General features: G+C 38.7%; 1 protein-coding gene across 2 annotated transcripts in view; it reads left to right on the forward strand.

Annotated features, from left to right (window-relative positions):
• fus (fusilli) overlaps positions 1-24553 on the forward strand; it is a 304998-nt gene that overhangs the window by 137365 nt on the left and 143080 nt on the right. The window lies entirely within an intron of this gene.

The raw sequence follows: 24553 nt of genomic DNA on the forward strand, positions 1-24553 counted from the left end.
GCATGATTAAATAGATTATTGCATTAGGTGAAAGGGAATTTTGCGTTAAATGCTTAGCAGCTGTCTGTCTTCTTCGAGTAAATGTCAGAAATTATATGTAACCTTTTGCTAATTCAGTTTTCGTCGTATTTTTTATCGCTTTTGCAATTTTTATCGAGGTTGTGGTCGGAACGAAGGAAATGAGTAATCCTGAGAATAATTTAGGCTCAGTGTTTTAATGAAATTCGTGTGAATTTCGTTGATATAATGTGAAGAATTGAAGTACAATGTTAGTCGTTTACCGACATAAGTCAACAGTGATTGCAGGGCTTTCCATGTGAGCCTCTGTCTATCAGTGTCTGTTACTGTTACCTTATCATCCCAACTTCTATTACACGGTTGAAATGGATTAACCGTCGTGCAAAAGCACACGAAAGATGATCGGCCGTGTCTCAGTTTAACTGTGTTTAGATTCGTGGTATCAATGCTGTGCTTTTATAAAAGGTGATCTAATGGCATTACAGACCGCAGAATTTTATTAAAGCAAGCACATTGTCGGATAGAATTGATGCAGCAGATGTACATTTGCAAGAGAGGTTATGGTGACTTTCTCAACATTTCATGGGCCTTTAAGCTGATAGAGAGAGATCTTAAATTTAAGGAAACTTTTGTTACTGAAACAAAATTTAAGGAAACTTGTTACTGAATCAATGCTCTGGAACCTTGCTTTGATTTGTCTTATTTTGTATCTATTGCTGTATTAATTCTTCAGTATAAAAGAGTTAGAAATTTACAGCAATCTTACACATTGCAAAGTTGCTAATTATATTTCAGGTCCTCGAAGATTACTAATGTCAGCTGAGGCATGTAAAGATTTTAGCTGGATTTGTGAAATTCCATATTGATCTATTTCGTTAATGCTTGGTCCGATTATGTTAGTTGTTTAGAAAAATAAGAATCTCTCTCTCTCTCTCTCTCTCTCTCTCTCTCTCTCTCTCTCTCTCTCTCTCTCTCTCTCTCTCTCTCTCTCTCAGTGCTTTATATGCTCTTGTATTCGTATATCTGTTGACCGTTGTTTTCATAATTTTTCCTTCAAGAATGATAACCATTCAATTTATTTATAATTTATGTACTATGTTGAAGCTTTCCAATGAATGTTATACTATATTTTGGTCTTTTAAGAACATTTATATTTCCCCTGTTTTTATTGCGTCATCGAAATGTTCATTTATTTCCGTCAGTTAACGCAAGTCTTCTGTCAAATTATTCGTTTACATATTTGCGCATCAGATACAATCTATTTATATTCATGTAACAAAGTTTTCGATAAAATATGGGTTCATGGATATTGATATTATAAAGATATTGCATGGGCATAATCCGTCGTAAGGATTGTCTTGGTTGTCGTTCATGATATGATGTTAGGCTGATGATTTTGGCGACATTAATGAATACGATGATATAAACCATTTTCATTGGTTCTCATTTCATTGTACAGTAAGCTTCTCAGCCTTCGAAGTAATTTCTTTAATCATAGTTGGGTCATTTTCATAAGTTCCGTGACCACTGAGAGCGGAGTTAATTTTCTCATTGGATTTGACTTTTTGGAGGGATAGAAAAGAAATGTAGCCACCATGCCCCTGTCAAAAGTGTGGGGATAACTTTTGAGAGCCCTGAATTAAAAAATGGCCGCCGTCGCCAGTTCAAAAAATTAACTTTTTCCCGGTTTGGCTAAGAGTGATGTACAAAATGTTTGATAGTGTTTTTTGGCATGGGAAATTTATTTCTGATGTTATTTTATTGATTTGACCTGTTTTTCTTATTCAAATTAACTATGACCGCCGACTTTGAGCACCAAACGTTCAATTTTGCTAGGTCATTACAGACCTTTTATAGTAGGTTGTAATGAAAGTTTTTTTTTTTTTTTTTTTTTTGATGAATTATTTTATTAATGATAGAAGTAAAGGTAAAGACACAAACCTCACTTTACAACAAAACCAAGGTTAATGGTTGAAACACGTTGAAACACAAGGAAATGTCAAACAATAAATTGATATTGATTAGCAAATGTACACCACTGAATCAATTGTTCTACGTCAATCATGGGACTTCTATACTTCTGAATCTGTTGAATCCCCAGACTCACTCTTCTCACTGTCAGATTCACTTTCCTCTGAGGTGTCAGGAAGCATGAGCTGTTGGGGCAAAGCGGGGTTGTGTGTAGCGCACTGGTCGGCATTTTCCATTCACAAGTTCCCGGCCATGACCAATAGGGGATGGATGGTCAAACAAGTTGTGGTGTAGTTGGCACTATGTGATATAGTTTGTCCTTTCAACATGAGGATTCAAGGAGTTGTCATCAGGTGGGAGGCGGATCGTACTCCTCTTCTTCATTTTTTGCCACCTGGAAGCCCTTGCTTGCTTGTAAGTAGCATCTGCACTTTCACCATAGATACAGGACAGTACAAAGGTCTTCATATCAGCTCTGATACTATCCTCCAAGTCGATGCTTTCACCAATTAGTCCCAGGAGCTTTCTCGCCTCGGGATCAGAGATCACCGTCTCCGTCACCTTCTTCTTTCCATGGCCGTAGAACCCTGACGTTTGATCACTGCTAGTGATCACTTGGAGAGGAATGATGATCTCTGAGATTTCTTCTGGTGGCATGTCACGGCAGTTGATAAAGACATGCTTGCGTTTGATAAGTAGATCACCAGGGAGTTGCTGTGAGAGATATGCTGCTTGAACGGTCACATCTGTATCTTCACTGTCAATTACAACTGCCCCATTAAAGTTTCCCGTCCTGAGCTTGGCATAGGCATTGAACATCATTGTGTCAGCTTCTGGATGTCTGAAAATAAAGTCTGTGTTTGCCACACCAGTGCTCACATTGGTTGCTCTTTCTCCCCCACAGTAGATTTTTCTACAACACATCATAGAAGCTTGTGCTTTCAGGTGTTCCCTGAGGAGCTTTTGCACTCTGATCTTGTTTCCTGATTTGACCATCAGTTGGTTAAATTCAGCAGCTCCTGGGAATGTGTCTGTTGGCTTTGGAAAAACGTTTTGAATATCTGTATGTTTTGCTGCCCTTGATGCTGAAAGGAAGGTCATACTTGTCGTTGATAAGAATGATGTAAGGCCTTGCATTGGCATGGCGTAAGAAAATTATCTTGCAGATGTTTTCTAGATAGTCCTTCCAGCAGTACTTTGAGCCATCTCGCGTCTTTGCCTCGCTGTCCTCGGGTGTTGGAGTGGCTAGCCTCCAGATCATACCCATGTCGACAATGCTGATGTAGTTTTCTGGTTCTTGAACAACTGGATCAAGGTTAAACTGATCCAAGAGCTTGCTCTTCATTGTTTTGAACATTGACCCTTCTGCATTGTACAGAGACAAGCACTCCTCAGTCACTCTCCCCTCAAGGGCTGAGTCAAGTGGGAGCATGCCTGATCCTTCTGCAAGGTCCACCAGGGCCGCCGGACCCGACCTCTCCATCTGAGCCACTTTCATAGGCGTACCTGCTGGTGCACAAATCTTTTCACTGGCAAAGCTTTGGCTTTTATTCTTGTGGATGGTTGCAGTAAGAGGCTGTGTCTTCGTGAATACTCGCTTGTTCAGGAGAGTTTCAACCTGATCTTGAAAAGCAGTGTTGAGGTCTGGTACTAGCTGTGGAGAAGCAACTAGACCAGACTGCAGTGACTTCAGTGAAGGTGATGAGTTATCAAATGGTTCAGCACTAAATTCTTTCATGCAGTGCTGTAGATCCTGAACTGCTTGCTCATCCTTCTTTATCCTTGTTGGTTGACACTCAACATGTTTCCTGTTGTGATGCTCACATTTGACATTCTGCTTCACTGCAGCCTTCACTCTGGCCACATTGTTTACATTCCTTATTGTAGAGAACAGTTACTTCTCGTTTTGCAAAAGACAAAGCCATCCTTGTTTCAACTTAGAGTTCAGATTCATGGTTGTTTCGATCCAGAGGTCAAGTGGTTGACAGGAGTAGGGTAGACCTGTCATAGACTGGGCAAAGTGATTGTTAAAGAATTCCTTTTGCTCATTTGACAAAGATGACAACATTGCCCAGTAATCTGGCAGCTACCTTCCATAATCATGGTTGTTGTATGCCATCAGTCCAGGCAACATGTTATATGTTGAGGATATGTGCTCCTGTCCATTTCTGGCATGGCACGCATCAAGATTCTGTACAAGAGGGTCTGACATCTCTATGAACGAAAGCCAAAAGTCCCCCATGTCGGTACCAGGTTTCTCATAAACTCTGTTGATCAAAGTCTTCATGTCATCGTTATTTTCAAGGTCAGAGTGAGCTTCGTGAAGTGCCTCTTGTGTTTCGGTGAGTTCGTTACGCTGAATGTTCAGCTTCTCTTTCACATTTTCTGAGAGTTCCTTATGCTCAAGAATGTCTCTTAGCCGAAGGTGGATAAGAGCCTCTTTCCAAGCCATGATGCAGTGCACACCATGCCTGTAATGTTTGCCTTGTAGTGCTTGGTCCACAGATCCATCCATCACCACTCCTGCTGATACCAGAGTGTCATACATCCCAGAGCCCTTGAATCTCCTAAATATAGCATGCATGTACAACATCTGTTGGTGGAAAGCACCAATGATTGTGGTGATATTCTTAAAAAATTCTAGATTCTCTGCCTTGAGTTGGACAATTGTCTTGTAGGTGGGCAGATCTCCAACGAGAAAGAAGAATGGGATTTTCTTCTTGCGCATTGTTTCCACTAGTTTTGTCATAATATCATGTATCACTGATTTGCTTGGGGGTTCATCATAGGTGGTGTGAAAGTAGGCCTTGCTCTTGTTGGGTGGTGGACAGAGGCAGGATCGGGCACCACTGTATACTGGAACCCGTTGCTCGTGTGGTAGGGGTCTTGTACAGTCATTGTTGGTGCGAGACAGTGCATGTATAACAGAGCGGGCACATTGCGGAGCTGAGCCATTCAATAGTGTGTTTACCCAGGCACAAATTGGTGGCTCGCTGGTACTGCAAGGGGGTTATCTGTATTGTTGAACATGTGTGATCTCTCTACATTTTCTTGTCAGCTGTTCAGAGATCTGCTTCTTGGCAAGCCTGGCCAAAGGCACTTCATCTGGTTTCCTTTCATAGCTTTCTGGCTGCACGAACATGACATTAGTTCTGTGAGCGTCTGCTGTACTGCCTGTCATAGTATCCAACTTGAAGTCGTCGTTGTCAACAATAACAACGGCCGGCTTGCTATCTGCGATCTTTGGTGGGCAGGTGCCTGACACATCAACATCCTTAAGTGCCCAGTGGTCATAGAGAAGAAGTGCATCTGAGTAGCTGATGCAGACACACTTGTGAAGTGTGTTCACCAGGTCTTTACTCCTTGTCATACCATAAATAGTGAGGCCAAGGTTAACTGCAGTTGAGGTGTGCTGTCCATTGACGTGGTAGGTGATTATGGAGGCCAGGCTGAGTGTGGCAGGACTGAGATCAACAGTTTTTCTTGTAGGTTGTTTTAACAAAGTCAACAACTGAAGTGGTTGCTCACCTACCTCTTCAGCTTCTCTGAGATGGTCAATGCGAGGTGGCCATGTGACAGAAGATGTGTCTTTGATCTTCTTTGACAGGCGTGGTGCTAGGTGTTGAATGAATTGCTCATCAGTGATGCCAAGGGACAACATAGCAGCCTCAATATAGTCACCCCGTCCCGCAGTGTCTATACACCCATGGACTCTTGTTCTTTGCATTTCCTTCTTGGAAACCAATTTTGTCCTGATACTCATTTAAGAGCAGACGTTTCATGCAGGACGACTTAACTTCATCTGGATAACCATAGTCATTGACAATACATTTGTAGTCTGCTAAAAGACTGCAATGAACGGATCTCACGCTCAGCAAAGATGACTGTATCCACTTGTCTAAAGAACAAATTGTTCGCCTCTGATATAGACACATTCTGAAGATGCATTCCTTCGCTTTGTTCAAACTTAAGGTGGCTTACATACTTTCTCCAGCAGTTATGGTGATACATAATGTCTGTTGCAAAAGGGTCTGACAGCACTGATGTGGACTCGACAAATCGTGAGAGACGATCCCGCAACTCTTCTTCTATTAAAACGGTGTGGCGTTTGAAGGAGAGCCATGCCGAGTGTATGTTGATTCTGAACATCTTGCCCTTTGCTCTATTTGGATGCTTCATGTCCTCACCCTTCAGACACCACACACATTTTGTTTTCTCGATGAGGGATCCACCCACAGAAGAACGCAGGCGCTTAGCAGGCAATAGTCCTTTTGTCTCATATCACACAGAGCTGGCATTTCAAAGCTTGATATTTGACTTGTACTTGGAACAATTGTCACTTTCGTTCCGTTTGTGTCGTAGAGACTTTTCAACCTTGTCTGAAGATGAGATTGATATGTAGCATCCTTGGTGCGTGTAATAATTTGCAGGCCCATCTTGCCATGAAGTGGTGCTGTCAATATCATCATACCTATCAAGTCCTGACCATCTTTTAGACTTTGACTCTAGAGACTCCCACTTTCCTTGGCTGATGGTATCTGAGCACTTAGAAGTCTTAACGCATTTCAGTACACATTCATATGACATCTTGCTGACAATATCTATTTGAAATGTCTTGAGTATTACACTAATTCAGTCGTGATCCTCTTTTAATAGTATGGAAGTAAGGAAGCAGAACCACACATTGACCTGAAACAAAAGAAAACTCTCTTAGCAGGGTGAATTTGAATATGAAAAACAGGTCAAATCAATAAAATAACATCAGAAATGAATTCCCCATGCCATAAAACCTCAGAAAACATATTTTGTACAGTTCTCTTAAGACAAGAGAGGAAAAGGTTAATTTATTGAACTGACGACGGAAGCCATTTTGAATTCAGGGCTCTCAAAAGTTATGCCCACACTTTTGACAGGGGCATGGGAGCTAAATCTCTTTTTTTATCCCTCCAAAAAGTCAAATCCAATGAGAAAAGTACCTCCGCTCTCAGTGGTCACTGAACTTATGAAAATGACCATATTAGACTCATGTTGATGGTAATGTCAGAAATGGTCGTGTTAGACTCATGTCGGTGGTAATGACAGTAATGGTCGTATTAAACTCATGTCGGTGGTAATGTCAGTAATGGTTATATTAGACTCATGCCGGTGGTAATGTCAGTAATGTTCGTATTAGACTCATGTCGGTGGTAATGTCAGTAATAATCTTATTTGACTCATGTCGGTGATAATGTCAGCAATGGTCGTATTAGACTCACGGCGATATAATTAATGTCAGTAATGGTCGTATTAGACCCATGTCAGTGGTAATGTCAGAAATGGTCGTATTAGACTCATGTCGTTGATAATGACAGTAATGGTCGTATTAGACTCATGTCGGTGGTAATGTCAATTATAGTCGTATTAGACTCATGTCAGAGGTAATATCAGTAATGGTCGTATTAGGCTCATGTTGGTGGTAATGTCAGTAATGGTCTTATTAAACTCATGTCTTGGTCATGTCAGTAATGATTGTATTACTCATGTTGGTGGTAATGTTAGTAATGGTCGTATTAGACTCATGTTGGTGATAATGTCAGTTATGGTTGTATTAGACTCATGTTGGTGGTAATGTCAGGAATGGTCGTATTAGACTCATGTTGGTGGTAATGTCAGTAATGGTCGTATTAGACTCATGTCGATGGTAATGTCGGTAATGGTCGTACTAGATTCCTGTTGCTGGTAATGTCAGTAATGGTCGTATTAGACTCATGTCGGTGGTAATGACAGTAATGGTTGTATTAGTCTCCTGTTGCTGGTAACGTCAGTAATGGTTGTATTAGACTTGTGTTGCTTTTAATGTCTGTAATGGTCGTATTAGACTCCTGGTGCTGGTAATGTCAGTAATGGTCGCATTAGACTCATGTTGGTGGTAATATCAGTAATGGTGTTATTAGACTCATGTTGGTGGTAATATCAGTCATGATTGTATTAGACTCATGTTGTTGGTAATGTCAGTAATAGTTGTATTAGACTCATGTTGGTGGTAATGTCAGTAATGGTCGTATTAGTCTCCTGTTGCTGGTAATGTCAGTAATGGTTGTATTAGTCTCCTGTTGCTGGAAATGTCAGTAATGGTCGTATTATACTCATGTCGGTGGTAATGTCAGCAATGGTCGTATTAGTCTCCTGTTGCTGGTAATGTCAGTAATTTCCTTATTAGATTCATGTTGGTGGTAACGTCAGTAGTGGCCGTATTAGAATCCTTTTGCTGGTAATGTCAGTAATGGTTGTGTTAGACTCATGTTGGTGGTAACGTCAGTAGTAGTCGTATTAGACTTATGGGTAAGAAATATTTAAAACAAAACACTTTATTACTGAGTATAGTCTTCAACATTGTTGGGGTAGAAATATGTGATGTTTTCGTGTTAGAAATATGATGTAAAATGATAAATTAGATTGATGCGCATCACATGATAAAGATGAAATATAGCTGTTATATTTTGATATATTTCCGTTCAATACCATTGCAAATTATAGATACACTTCACCACCTGTTTCTCCGCCTATTCTTTCTTTTAATTCTTCGATTGATTTTCACAACAGTATCATAAATCTACCTTTTACTGTCTTGAGTTGGAGTTTTAACCTCAAAATCATGTTAGAGAAATCAGTTATAGTTCCATAATGGGAGTATGTATGAAAGATATTTTTTACCCTTCAGTTTTTAAAATTTTGTTGTCATTGTGATTTTTTTTACTATTGGTCTCATTTCAGTGTTTATTTTTGTTGACTCTGAACATGATTGTATCACGCACTGCTAATAAATTCTGTATCACATACTACCAATTTATTCCAATTATTAGTTCTCTTTGATCCAACTTCCGTATCATATACCATACCTTACTATTTGGAATTCTTTTACTGCTTCTGTGTTCCCCTATGCTCAGGTTTACGTTCTTTAAGCAGTAGTTTTTTTTATAACTTCTTTTAAGTTGACTCCACTGTTTTTTCTTATCCATTGTGACGCCTTTCTTTGAGCCTGGGCCATAGAAGGGTGTTAGTTTGGTCATCCCACTGATTTCAGCATAAAAAAAAAGAGATAGCTGTCGTCCACTGGAATCATTGTTTCACAAAATGGTAATACAATTTTAGATGTTCCCTGTTAACGTCATTTAAAATTTTAATTTTGTTTGAATATCAGTAAGAAATCTTTCAACTTCATTGCAGGCCGCAACTCCCCAGTCCAATAAATTGAGTGCCTTATGACCCGCTTGATTCATAAAGGTCGCTTGGTGGTGGTGCTGGTTGGCTCAAGACCAACACTTTAAGGTCACGTTTAACTGTCTTCTCGCAGCCATGTAATACTATTACGCATGAGAGGATACATAGTCGCATGAACCTCGAGTTTGGTCACTATCTCATGCTGCTTCTTATTCAAAGAAAAAATCGAGTTCGTTTCATTAGCGTTTACCTTCTGAGTCAACAAAGTTACTTTACAAAGGTTGCCGTGAAACTTGATTTAGGATTTTTTAAAAACAGAACTTGTAAATGCTGGTGGTTGGGGGATGGCGGTGAGTTACAGATGTTCACTTGAATGTTGTTTAATGAACGGAATCACGCCGCTCGCTTCTTAGCAAACGGATAATTCTACTTTCTGTAGTTGTGTGTTGTCAAGGGCGATTGGTTTGATGATTGGGGTGGAATAGTATCTCATTGTACAGTGTGCTAATACTTAGGACTATAGTTAGGCTACTGTATATGAAATTTATCATTGAAGGAAAGCCTTGCAAAATATAGGGTTTTCATTTGGTTTCATTTTATTTCCGTTATTTTTATGGTTTTGCATAGAGGTAACGTATATTTTTTCTTCCATTAGAAAACGAAGCTATTGAAAAATATCTTGTCAAAAATGTTAAAATCCAACATTCTTGGGTTTAGTTATTTTATTACTAGATTAAGCGACCCATCAAAAATAACGGCTAATTATTTTTAAATAGATACGCGCACACAGGCATACGCCAGCATGCACACAGATTCAACCCTTCCCACCCGTCCCCCATTCCTCTCAGGTACCTTTCTCACCATGGTATGATTACTCCTTTCCTCCTCCCAAGGGACGAGAGACCCAAGTAATCATGTGTCTGTCAATGCCGGTCAGCATTACAGGATATATATATATATATATATATATATATATATATATATATATATATATATATATATATATATATATATATATAAACCCAGATAGTTCTTCTTTATTTATAAGACAGGGTTATTGTGCAACAGATATCATTAAAGATGCAAAACTGACTTTGCCAGGATTTTAAGAATGTCAACAGTTCAAATAAACTGTTTCCATTATTGGCAATTATTTTCCTGGGCAGCGATTCATCAAGTCTGTTTTAACATATTTGAAAATTTCAAAGCCGTCCTACCACTGTACTAATACAGCTTTAGAGAGAAGCAGTGTGGGAATTATATATTTTTTAGAGCTGGGTAGATGTGTATCATTATTTTAGGACCTAGTGTATCTGAAGCCCTTATCCAAGATATTTTTATCGACAGGAGTCCACATTTTTTAACTTGTTAACGTCAACGAAACAACCGACTTATTCAATCATTAAGGCTACCTTCAAAATTCACAATTATAAACAGGAGTGGAAGGATATCATATCAAGTCCTTTTTTCTCTTATGCAGACATTGTTATAAAAAAAAATAAAAAAAAAATCTGATTATGTCGCTTTAATAGCATATAACTGACCGAAGTGTCACTTTATGAATTATTTTCAATATCTGATAAGTTATATTACTGGTATGAATTATTATTCAGTTTTTATCTGCCAGGTATACAAAATTTCGTATCGTTTTTTTTACATTGTCTCTCTCTCTCTCTCTCTCTCTCTCTCTCTCTCTCTCTCTCTCTCTCTCTCTCTCTCTCTCTCTCTATATATATATATATATATATATATATATATATATATATATATATATATATATATATATATATATGTATGCGAAAATAACTAATATAGCTAAAAAGAAAAGAGATGTGGTTGTGACCCGATATTTAGCCATCGTAATGGAACACTCGAGAAACCTTCCTTTATAGTGGTGGATGGATTGATAAGCCTGAGGTCGAAAGAGTTGATGGAGAGAAAGGTATACCTGTACATGAAGTCGGTCTTGGTAAGGAGTCTGATTCATGGGTGGTACAGCGTGGTTTAGTGACCACTAAGTTTACCGTTAATGTTAAAAAGCCAGTTTGATGTTGCATAAGGTCACACAGGTTCATGGTAGATAGTGAAGAAGGGGTTTAAAAAAAAGGGTAAGCTGCACCTGCTGTGTGCAGCGCCAGGGGCCGTTGTGGGCAAAGATGCGTTCAGCATCTTGTTCCCAACTTTTACTGTAATGTTGCGAGAATTTACGAAAGGTCGTAAGGGGAAGACAAGAGCCCGGACTTTTGAAAGAAAGACGTCTGAAGAAAGGAAGAAATTACGAACTTCCCGAAGGCGACAATGAATCCTAAAAATTTCAATGTCTTTTTCCGCCGTGGGATATTTCACTGAGATACGATCCCAGCTGGATTTTTAATGGGACCCCAGCTAATAAACACACACACACACTCTCTCTCTCTCTCTCTCTCTCTCTCTCTCTCTCTCTCTCTCTCTCTCTCTCTCTCTCTCTCTCTCTCTCTCTCTATACAAAATAGTTAATACTTGGAATAGACGTCCAGCGGATGTAGTGAACAGAAAGACGGTAAACGAGTTCAAGAATAAGTTAGACAAGATCATAACAACTCTCTAAATGCTTAAACTAAATAGCTCTACCAAAGAGCAAATGGGTTCTCCGCGAATGTACTAAAAAATTCTTTGAGGCATCCAAAATCCTTGTAAGTCTCTCTCTCTCTCTCTCTCTCTCTCTCTCTCTCTCTCTCTCTCTCTCTCTCTCTCTCTCTCTCTCTCTCTCTCCTATTGTAGAAAAATAATGTCCCATAATGTCTTAATCTTCAAATTTTAGATTTCTTGTTCACTTTGTATAAGTTTTTAGTAATGGAGGGATAATGATATTTGTAATATTTTCATAGCTCGTTATGTATCATTCTCAAACCGGCAACTTCAGTTTTCAAAAGCTACCAACATAGTTATTTTCTTGTTGGTTGACAAAAATCGCTAATGCTTAATCTCGAAACCAGTTGCAGTCGTCTCTCATATTTTGTTTAAACGTTGCAATCATATTTATTTTTTATTGACTATTCTTTTGATAGTTCTCAAATTTTCTCATCCGCTAAGTTATAAGGTTTGGTATTAATTAACCAAAGAGTAATTTGATTGTTACGGCTGAAGTCACTAAGGGCTTGTGCGCCTTGTCTTGCATGTATAGTATTGGTTGTGGCCGTCGTGCATAAACACATTTTCCTTTTTATAGGTATTTGTCACGATATTAAATAATTGAAGAGTAATGATTATGTTGAACCTAAAGAGTGCTGTTTTATTTTACCAAATTTTTTTACAATATGTTATTGCAAGACTGCTGAACATTCTACAATTTAAAGGAGTAGATATCTAAAGAAAGGTTCATTCCTGAAGAAAACCTCTACATAGACCACTGGTGCAAGCTCTAGTTAGCGAATGCTGTGCCGGAGCGAATGTAGTCTTTTTTTTTTTTTCACAGCGGCTGGGCGATCGCTCGGCCAGTTAGCGGGGGGGGGGGGGGAAGGGGGTTCAGTGTACAAGAGTGTACGCCATCTCTTAATCACCAGGGAAACTTCATCTGTTCCACCGTACTCTGTGTAGCTGGTGGTGGTGGGGCTAACCCTTCATCTCTCTCTCTCTCTCTCTCTCTCTCTCTCTCTCTCTCTCTCTCTCTCTCTCTCACATATTATGGTCTGGTAATGAATGTTGAAAATATCAAAGTTTAGGAACATGGTTATAAATTTCTTTAATTTTGTCTGTTGAGTGCGTGTGCCACAGGACTTGCCGGTGAATTGCGACAGAATAGCGAACGGTATTCCCTAAACATACTCATTATTCGTGACCCATGCTGAAATCAGTTGGCCAACCTCCGCAATGCATCCGCACTGGTTGCTTTTTCCGCTCCCTGGATTTTGAACTGCTCAGAATTCTCGTTGCTGATGGGAGTTCGTAATACATTCGAATTTCATATTCAACACATCTGTAATACATCCCCTGTTATTTGGGTGTTTGTCCTTTATCCGCAACGCACAGGTAATTGTGTGTTGCAGGATGGGAGCATATGTATCGTGTATGTATAAGGAATGTATAACATACCTAGCACATCCCTACTACGAATTATAAGAATGCATTCCAGTTACATAGCGTATAATTTGTGAACCAGTAGCGATTGGATAACGGTAACCCTATCATAAAAGTTAGCTAGAACTGGACAAGTGGTCAATTGTCATTCAACGTAACGTATTTGCGAAAGGGAATGCTAACATCGTGTAATTTTCTCCGATGTATTTCCATGACAGTCCCGGGTGGAACTAGCATAGCACATCTAGTCTTGAAAATTCCATTAAATACTAACATTAAATAGAGACTCCATTTTCATTGTATTTTTAAGATAAAATACAAAACTTCCTCATTCAGAAGTCTATTGAAAATCTTGTATATTTTCAAGCACTTGACTTAGTGTAGAAAAACTATCTTCATGGCATTTGCACTCTTTTTTAAAAAGTAAATAAGAATCTAAATGTCTACAACTATGGACTATTAAATGGAGATGACGTCTATAAACTTATGGCATTTTGAATTTGGAAAAAAATTGGGTTCTCAAGACACGTTGTAACAAAACCTACAAAGAAATTAAAGGATAAGTTGTTGTTATTATTATTATTATTAGGTGTGTAGAAGGACTGGGTAGAAGGAATTATGTAGTTGTCATGGGTGACTTAAATGCTAGAGTGGGCGCTGGAGAGGTAGAAGGTGTCATTGGGAAGTATGGCGTACCAGGTGAAAATGAGAGTGGTGAGAGATTGGTAGATGTGTGTATTGAACAAGAGATGGTAATAAGTGCTAGCTTTTTCAAAAATAAAAATAAAAACAAGTATACATGTGTAAGAGTGGCAAATGGAAGAGTAGTAGAAAGGGCATTAATGGATTATGTGTTGATAACTAAAAGAATGTTTGGAAGATTGAAAGACGTGCACGTGTTTAGGGATATGGCTAACGGTATGTCTGATCAATTTTTGGTGGAAGGAAAATTAGTTGTATCAAAAGAGTAGGGGAATAGTGTAGGTGGTTGTAAAAGGGAGGTTGTGAGAGTTGAAGAGCTAATAAAACCCGGGGTAAAAAGTAAATATCAGGAAAGGTTGAAAATGGCATATGACGAAGTGAGAGTAAGAGAAACTGGTAATTTAGAGGAGGAGTGGAAGTTAGTAAAAGAAAATTTTGTTGGAATTGCAAGTGATGTGTGTGGCAAGAAGGTTGTTGGAGGCAGCATGAGGAAGGGCAGTGAATGGTGGAATGAAGGAGGGAAGGTAAAAGTGGAAGAGAAAAAGAGGGCTTTTGAAGAATGGCTGCAGAGTAATAGTATAGAGGAGTATGAAAAATATAGAGTGAAAAAGGTGCAAGTAAAGCGCAAGGTACGTGAGGAAAAGAGGCAGCTGACCTGAGGTTGGTTCAGGGACTGGGTCAGTCATATTATGAGAATAAGAAGTAGTTTTGGAAAGAAGTGAAGAGAGTAAGGAAGGCTGGCTCAAGAATTGAAGAGACAGTGAAAGATGGAAATGGAAAGTTGTTAAAAGGAGAGGAGGCAAGGAAAAGGTGGGTGGAATATTTTGAAATTTTACTGAATGTAGAGGATAATAGGGAGGCAGATATAATTGCTGTTGCAGGTGTTGAGGTGCCGGTGATGAGAGATGAGAATGAGAGAGAGATTACAGTAGAGGAAGTGAGGAGAGCACTAGATGAAACGAGAGTAGGAAAAGCATCTGGTATGGATGGTGTGAGAGCTGAGATGTTGAAGGAAGGGGGTGTGACTGTACTTGAATGGTTGGTGAGATTGTTTAATAGTGTTTTGTATTGTCAATGGTACCAGTAGATTGGGTTTGTGCATGTATTGTACCACTATATAAGGGTAAGGGAGATGTGCATGAGTGTTGTAATTCAAGAGGTATTAGTTTGTTGAGTGTAGTTTGAAAAGTATATGGTAGAGTAATGATTAATAGGATTAAGGATAAAACAGAGAATGCAATCTTAGAAGTACAGGATGGTTTTAGAAGAGGTAGGGGTTGTATGAATCAGATTTTTACAGTTAGGCAGATATGCGAGAAATATTTAGCAAAAGGTAAGGAAGTGTATGTTGCGTTTATGGATCTGGAGAAAGCGTATGATAGACTTGATAGGGAAGCAATGTGGAATGTGATGAGGTTATATGGAGTTGGTGGAAAGTTGTTGCAAGCAGTGAAAAGTTTCTACAAAGGTAGTAAAGCATGTGTTAGAATAGGAAATGAAGTGAGTGATTGGTTTCCGGTGAGAGTAGGGCTGAGACAGGGATGTGTGATGTCGCCGTGGTTGTTTAACTTGTTTGTTGATGGAGTGGTAAGAGAGGTGAAGGCTCGAGTGCTTGGACGAGGATTAAAACTGGTAGACAAGAATGACCATGAATGGCAGGTAAATCAGTTGTTGTTTGCGGATGATACTGTACTGGTTGTAGACACAGAAGAGAAGCTTGACCGACTAGTGACAGAATTTGGAAGGGTGTGTGAGAGAAGGAAGTTGAGAATTAATGTGGGTAAGAGTAAGGTTATGAGATGTACGAGAAGGGAAGGTGGTGCAAGGTTGAATGTCATGTTGAATGGAGAGTTACTTGAGGAGGTGGATCAGTTTAAGTACTTGGAGTCTGTTGTTGCAGCAAATGGTGGAGTGGAAGCAGATGTACGTCAGAGAGTGAATTAAGGTTGCAAAGTGTTGGGGGCAATTAAGGGAGTAGTGAAAAATAGAGGGTTGGGCATGAATGTAAAGAGAGTTCTATATGAGAAAGTAATTGTACCAACTGTGATGTATGGATCGGAGTTGTGGAGAATGAAGGTGATGGAGAGACAGAAATTGAATGTGTTTGAGATGAAGTGTCTAAGGAGTATGGCTGGTGTATCTCGAGTAGATAGGGTTAAGAACGAAGTGGTGAGGTTGAGAACGCGCGTAAGAAATGAGTTAGCAGCTAGAGTGGATATGAATGTGTTGAGGTGGTTTGGCCATGTTGAGAGAATGGAAAATGGCTGTCTGCTAAAGAAGGTGATGAATGCAAGAGTTGATGGGAGAAGTACAAGAGGAAGGCCAAGGTTTGGGTGGATGGATGGAGTGGAGAAAGCTCTGGGTGATAGGAGGATAGATGTGAGAGAGGCAAGAGAGCGTGCTAGAAATAGGAATGAATGGCGAGCGATTGTGACGCAGTTTCGGTAGGCCCTGCTGCTTCCTGCGGTGCCTTAGATGACCGCGGGGGTAGCAGCAGTAGGGGATTCAGCATTATGAAGCTTCATCTGTGGTGGATAACGGGGAAGGGTGGGCTGTGGCACCCTAGCAGTACCAGCTGAACTCGGTTGAGTCCCTTGTCAGGCTGGGAGGAACGTAGAGAGAAGAGGTCCCCTTTTTGTTTTGTTTCATTTGTTGATGTAGGGGAAGTGCCTTGGTTTATGTATGTGTGTATTATTATTATTATTACAAGCTAAGCTACAACCCTAGCTGGAAAAGCAGGATTCCATACGCCCAAGGGCTCCAACATGGAAAAACAGCTCAGTGAAGAAAGGAAACAAGGAAATAAATAAACTACAAGAGAAGTAATGAACAATTAAAATAAAATATTTAAAGAACAATAACAATATTGAAATAGATCCTTCATATATTAACTATAAAATAGGATAGTAGTGTACTTAATTGTACCCTCAAGCAAGAGAACTCTTTCCCCAGAAAGTGGAAGAAGACCTCGTTACAGAGGCTATGTTTGAGGGTTTGTGTTTTCCTATATTCAAATTGTTTTAGAAAAAAAGCTCCTGTGTGTTATATCATGGAAAATATTTAATAAATAGATTGCCAATGCAATAATACCCAAATTCAATATGGATGTTTACCTCAATGTAGCAAGGATATTATTAAGTTGTTAGGGAAACGATGCCTTTTTAAAGATGACCTGCCCTCATATCTCCCAATTAAGCATATTTCAAAAGTCCCTCCTATACACAACTATACCAAGAAGATACGAAAGGCTGTCGATCCGGAAAGCAAAAGTCAATTGATATTCTTACAGCATTACTGCTCGTGAGGAAATTTAGATATGTGCTCTGAAATAAATGTGAAGTGTAAAATTCTATGAGTGGAAAGTGACTTGGTGTGTATTTTTTCATCATATTTATTCTAAGTAGTGCTGCAAAGCATGCAGGGATGGTATTACATTGCAAAACGATAAATATAAATTTTGTAATAGATGATGATATTGCTGTCACTTTTCTCACTATCAATATCATGCCGCACAAACACATGTATATATATATGTGTGTGTATATATATATATATATATATATATCACAAGCACACGTGATTTCAACCAATATAAATATCACCCACGAACGGCATTTAATACCGAATTCTATCTTGGGAATATATATCCACTTGGAATTCATTTTATGGTAACAGCTTCTGGCCGGGTGGAGATTCGAAACCCCCATCTGTGGGCCGGAAACCATGCCAGCAACGGCTCTACCAACTGAGCTATGATAGCTCAGTTGGTAGAGCCGTTGCTGGCATGGTTTCCGGCCCACAGGTGGGGGTTCGAATCTCCACCCGGCCAGAAGCTGTTACCATAAAATGAATTCCAAGTGGATATATATTCCCAAGATAGAATTCGGTATTAAATGCCGTTCGTGGGTGATATTTACATATACATACATACATACATACATACTCTTACAAAGCTGGTCTAGTATAGAGTAAATAAGTTATTCAGGTATTTTATTTGTTTTCATATGTGCATTGAAAAGTAAATAGCCAGCTCTTGAGATGAGTTCCTCTCATGAAGGTATGAGTTTATGTAAGTTATGTAAGGCTTTCATCGCTAATTTCATTGTATTTTTTCATTCAAGTCAGTATATGTAAATATACATTTTTAAGAATTAACTTTTTATTTCATATATTTTGTTAAGAAGCCTTATATAATCTGTTTAAGAGTGCTATATGATCCGTACGAGATATGAACAAGGGCTTATGTAAATCTATTTTATGTTTTTATGAGGTATTGCATCATGTATCGGAGAAAATATGTAATTCTTATATTCACCACGTGTTTTGTAATGCTCTCTAAAACCTTAGTGTTAGATGTTATCCTTTTTTTTATTTCTGAAGACAAAGGTGGGCGGAGCTAGCTGAGAGAGAGTCTTCTCGTTGTTGCGCTGGTACACATCTAGAGAGTAGTCATTGGCAATCATTACGCCCTTAGGCTAACCCCCATGCTTCCAGATCTCGGACCTAGAATATTCTGGAAGTAACCAAGTCATATATATATATAGCATCCCCAAGGATGCATAGCATCAAAAGAGAAACAGCTGTCCTGTGAAAGGGCCTAAGTTAATCTCTCTCTCTCTCTCTCTCTCTCTCTCTCTTCTCTCTCTCTCTCTCTCTCTCTCTCTCTTTCTCTCTCTCTCTCTCTCTCTCCATATGCCTATAGTTTGTCCTCTCCTAAGTGATTTTGTGCCCCAGCGTATATCGTGTAAAAGTTGCCAGGGATTTTAAATCTATAGTGTTGTGGTGAGTGTTGGTATTGTGTAAATTTTTTAACTGGTCCTGTGCAAGTAAGAAATGTGAAGAATATTTGTTACCTTACGTGGTTAGCTTTGGGTGAGCTAAATGTGTAAGTTTATCAGTTACTTTATGCAATTTCTTTAATAAGTGTCAAGACTAATTAATTGTGTAAAATTTAGTTTTAAGTGAAACAAGTGATTGTATAATTTTCATAAGTATTTATTTCTTAGTCTGAGACTTTTATGCGGATTTAATATTTCGATTCAAGTGATTATATAATTTTCAGAGTGTAATTATTTCTTTTGTTTTAGTCCAAGGTTTTATTCAGATCTGATATTTCAAGTCAAGTGATTATATAATTTTCAGAGCGTAACATTTTTGTTTTAATCTTAACTTTTGTTCAGACTTGATATTTTGAGTGATTTATTTTATGTAAATTCTTTTCAAAGTGTTGTAATTTATATAGAATATATTTATTTTTGTAAAGAATGTATTATGTCAATCACCAGTGTTTGTTTCATACTCGCTCGTATCCTGTTATTAAATCGAAGTAAGAGGTGGTTTTCGATAATTCTTAAGAATAATTACCCAGTTTTGAATTGAGTGTATTTAGGAGACCTTTGGATATTCAGTGTTTTATATATTGCTGTCTGGGAGTTATATAAACGTCTAAGAGCTTGGGTATTAATATTTTCAAGTGTAACAGATAATGTAAAAACAAATAGGTGAAATTGGAACTCGGGAGGTTGTATACCTTGCCAGCCGTAATATATAAAATATTATAATTTGGTTCCCAGACATGGGACTAAAGTATAATAATATATTGTTAATCATGGATGGAATTGCAATAGTTGATAGAAGATTTGAATAGAGAAATGTGACGAGTCAAGAGTAGTTTGTGATTCAAAACTTTATTACAGAACATCAGTTTATATATACATCAATTCTGGGCAAGAAGGCCATAACATATAACAGGCTGTTTCCTGTTCAACTAACAACCATTTCTGTTAACATTTAACGGTGAGAAAAACCGACAAGTTGATACAGGTAATCAGTGCGAGAGGAGAGCGAAGATACAAAGGTCACTATACAAAACAGAGAATTGTTGATACTATGTACGATCGTGTGACACACGGTTGGTACATGGTCCCCCCCCCCCCTAAAAATGACATACTGTACATTTCTTCGCGGCAGCCCCGAATCTGGCGTGGTAGTAGCAAACCTGCGGCCGATGGGTGGCAGTAAGTGGTTGAAGAAGTCGTTGGTTGGGGCGCGAGTGAGTGGTGGGTGATGGGTGGCTTTGTCGCCACTACGGCTCGTCACGGGGTAGGCGTGTGTGTCCTACGGCATTCACATTGGCTTCGGTTGACGTTGAATAGGAATGGAGGCGTTGATGGAGGTCTTGAAGGTCATGAAGTGGCTGTCCATAAGGGCGTCGGCTTTGGTCATCAAGTCCTTTATGGGTAAACTATCGATATCGGGTATGGAGGCGCGTACAGGTTCGGGTAAACGGCTTACCCAAAGGGCACAAAGTAGGTTCACCTCACGAGGAGAGTCGTCCGAGGGCGAGCGAAGCCCTTTGTTCCCTCAACGGTTGTTGAGAGAGCTGAAAAAGCTTTGCTATATGGGCGGCTGGCAACGGCGAGTACTGCTGCAGAAGGTATGTTTTGAGGGCGTCATAGTAACAGTGAGGGGGGGTGGGGAGGCGGGAGGAGCGAGTCACTCCAGGGTCACCAATATGACGAGCCAAGAGTAAGTTGTGACTCAAAAGTGGGATGAAAGCAACCGAGTAACTTTATTACAGAACATCAGTTTATATATACACCAATTCCGGGAAAGAAAGCCATAACATATAACAGGCTGTTTCCTGTTCAACCAACAACCGTTTCTGTTAACATTTAACAGTGAGAAAACAGACAAGTTGATTCAGGTCGTTATCAGTGTGAGGGGAGAGCGAAGATACAAAGGAGACTATATACAAAAAAGAGAAATGTCATTAATATGTACGATTGTGTGACACATTGTTGGTACAGAAAGCAGAAATGCAAGACTGAAAATGAATGAGGTAAAACTAAGATAATGTTCACAGAAAATGCAGAAATACAACAAATGAGAATTTTTTAATCTCCCGGACTGATTCCGGAATGCTTCCCGCTATTGTTCGTAATACATCAGCCATACATTCTCAATATGTGTCATTAATATTGTTGATATTCCTACATTATTGTTGAAAAAAAAAGGAGATTTTTGCTGCGAATGTCTGCGGTTGGCTGGTAACCAGCAAAATTGACATCATGGATTAATTTGTATTTCATCCATAAGTTCTATGGGACATGGTCTTTAGATATCAGTGTAGTCGACATGTTATCTTTTGTGTAAGTGTACATACAAACAATGCACAATAACTATTTTAGTGTGTAGAACGCACTGTACATGAATTACTGTCAGTAGATGATATTATCATCAGATTTCATTTATTTCAATAATTCACTTAATGCTATGTGTATATATATATATATATATATATATATATATATATATATATATATATATATATATATATATATGTATAAATATATATATAAATATATATATATATATTATATATATATACATATATATATATATATATATATATATATATATATATATATATGTATATATATATATGTATATATATATATGTATATATATATATATATATATATATATATATATATATATATATATATATATATATATATATATATATATATACACTTTGCGTGTCAGTGCATTCATGTATAGGCTACATGAATTGTAGACAAATCCTCTTTTGCGCATTGAAATAAAACATTTACCACTATTCGAGTCAGCCAGTCGATCACCTGACACACTGCAGCATTCACTCCTATCATGTATGCACTTTTATTCGTTCTTTTTATTCACACCATTTTTTCCAATACATTTTTTTTTTTGCCAATCCTTTCCCCTGCTTCCTAGTAATCCCGAATTTTATTTTCATAACATTCTTTCCACATGACCAAATCCTAAAGAAAAATCAAATACATTTCTTCAACTGTTGAGATTTTTACTCCGTCAGCGATAAGTTCCGGTTTTGATTGACGAGATGAATAAAATTCACGTCAAATTCTAAACCTCACTAGCAATAGATTCCTGGTTCAATTCAGGACCTGAATAAAATTTCCGTCAAATCCCATACCTTGTCAGTAATACGTTCCAGATTTAATTCCCGAGCTGAATTTAATTCCCTTCAAATACCATACCTCATCAGCAATAGTTTCGAGGTTTGATACATGAGCTAAATAAAATTCCCGTTAAATCCCTTACATCATCAGTGATGGGTTTCAGGTTCCATTCACGAGCTGAATAAAATTCCTGTCAAAAATCATACCTCGTCAGCGATATGTTTCAGGTTCGATTCGGGAGCTGAATAAAATTCCCATCAAATCCCATAACTCATCAGCGATAGGTTCTAGATTTGATTCACAAGCTGAATAAAATTCCCGTCAAATCCCATAACTTGCCGGCAATAGGTTCCAGATTTGATTCACGAGCTGAATTTAATTCCCATCAAATCCCGTACCTTGTTAGTGATAGGTTCTGGGTTCGATTCACAAGCTGAATAAAATTCCCGTCAAATCCCATACCTCCTCAGTGCTAGGTTTGAGGTTCTATTCATGAGCTGAATAAAATTCCTGTCAAATCCCATACTTCGTCAGTGATAGATTCCAGCTTTGATTCAGGAGCTGAATAAAATTCCCCTCAAATCCCATACCTCATCAGCAATAGGTTCCAGATTTGATTCAAGAGCTGAATCCAATTCCCGTTTAATACAATATCTCGCAGCGATAGGTTCCAGGTTCGATTCAGAAGCTGAAAAAAATTCCTGTCAAATCACATATCTTGTCAGTGATAGGTTCCGGGTTCGATTCATGAGCTGAATGAAATTCCTGTCAAATCCCATACCTCATCTGCAATAATTTTGAGGTTTGATACAAGAGCTGAATAAAATTCCTGTCAAATCCCATACCTCCCCAGAAATAGGTTGGAGGTTCGATTCAGAAGCTGAATAAAATTCCTGTCAAATCTGATACTTTGTCAGCGATAAGCTCCGGGTTCAATTTACCAGCGGAATAAAATTTCTGTCAAATCCTATACCTTTTCAGTGATTTTCCGGGTTCGGTTCACAAGCTGAATAAATATCCTGTAAATCTCATACATCGTCAGCAATAGGTTCCAGGTTAGATTCATGAGCTGAATAAAATTATCATCAAATCCTATACCTCGTCAGCATTAGGATCTGGGTTCGATTCACGAGCTGAATAAAATTCCTGTCAAATCCAACACCTTGTCAGCGATAGGTTCTTTGTTCGATGCACAAACTGAATAAAATTCCCGTCAAATCCCATACCTCAACAGCGGTAGGTTCCTGGTTCGATTCACGAGCTGAATAAACTTCTCATCAAATCCCATACCTCCTCAGCGATAGGTTCCGAGTTTGATTTACAAGCTGAATAAAGTTCCTGAAATTCCTGTCAAAGCTGAAACCTTGTCAGTGATAAGTTCCGAGTTCGTTTCACAAGTTGAATAAAATTCCCATCAAATCCCATACATCTTCAGCTATAGGTTCCTATTTCGATTCACAAGCTGAATAAAATTCCCGTCAAATGCCATACCTCATCAATGATAGGTTCCGGGTTCGATTCAGGAGCTGAATAATATTCCCGTCAAATCTCATACCTTGAAAGCGATAGGTTGCGGGTTCAATTCACGAACTGAATAAGATGCCGGTCAAATCCAATACCTTGTCAGCAATAGGTTCCGGGTTCGATTCACGAGCTGATTATACTGCCCATCAAATCCAGTACCATTTCAGCGATAGGTTCCGTGTTCGATTCACGAGCTGATTAAAATTCCTGACAAATCCCATACCTCATCAGCAATAGGTTCCGGTTTCTATTCACGAGCTGATTATACTGCCCGTCAAATCCAGTACCATTTCAGCGATAGGTTCCGAATTTGATTCACGAGCTGAATAAAATTCCCGTCAAATCTCATACCTCGTCAGCGATAGGTTCTGGGTTAAATTCACAACCTGAATAAAATGCCTGCCAAATCCAATACCTTGTTAGTTATAGGTTCAGGTTTGATTCACGAGCGGATTAAAATTCCCGTCAAATCCCATACCTCGTTAACGATACCTTCCGGGTTTAATTCATGATCTGAATAAAATTCCCGTCAAATCTCATACCTCGTCAGCGATAGGTTCTGGGTTCAATTCACGACCTGTATAAGATGCCCGTCAAATCCATTACCTTGTTAGTGATAGTTTCAGGTTTGGATTCACAAGCGTTTTCAAATTCCCGTCAAATCCCATACCTGTTCAGCGATAGGTTGCAGGTTCAATTCACAAGCTGAATAAAATTTACGTCAAATACCATCTCTCCCATACCTCGGCAGCAATAGGTTCATGGTTTGATCTATGAGCTGAATAAAATTCCATCAAATCCCATACCTAGTCAGCGATAGGTTCCGGGTTTGATTTACAAGCTGAATAAAGTTTCTGAAAAATCCCATACGTTGTCAGCGATATATTTGGGGTTCAATTCATGAGATGGATAAAATTCCCGTCAAATCTCATACCTTGTCAGTGAAAGGCTCCGAGTTCGATTCACAAGCTGAATAATATTCCCGTCAAATTTCATACATTACTGTATAAGCGATAGGTTTCGGATTCAGTTCACGAACTGAAAAAAATGCCTGTCATATCCGATACCTTGTCAGCAATAGGTTCCGGGTTCAATTCACAAACGAATTAAAATTCCCT

The sequence above is a fragment of the Palaemon carinicauda genome, chromosome 22 (genome assembly GCF_036898095.1).
Source record: "Palaemon carinicauda isolate YSFRI2023 chromosome 22, ASM3689809v2, whole genome shotgun sequence".
NCBI lineage: Eukaryota > Metazoa > Arthropoda > Malacostraca > Decapoda > Palaemonidae > Palaemon > Palaemon carinicauda.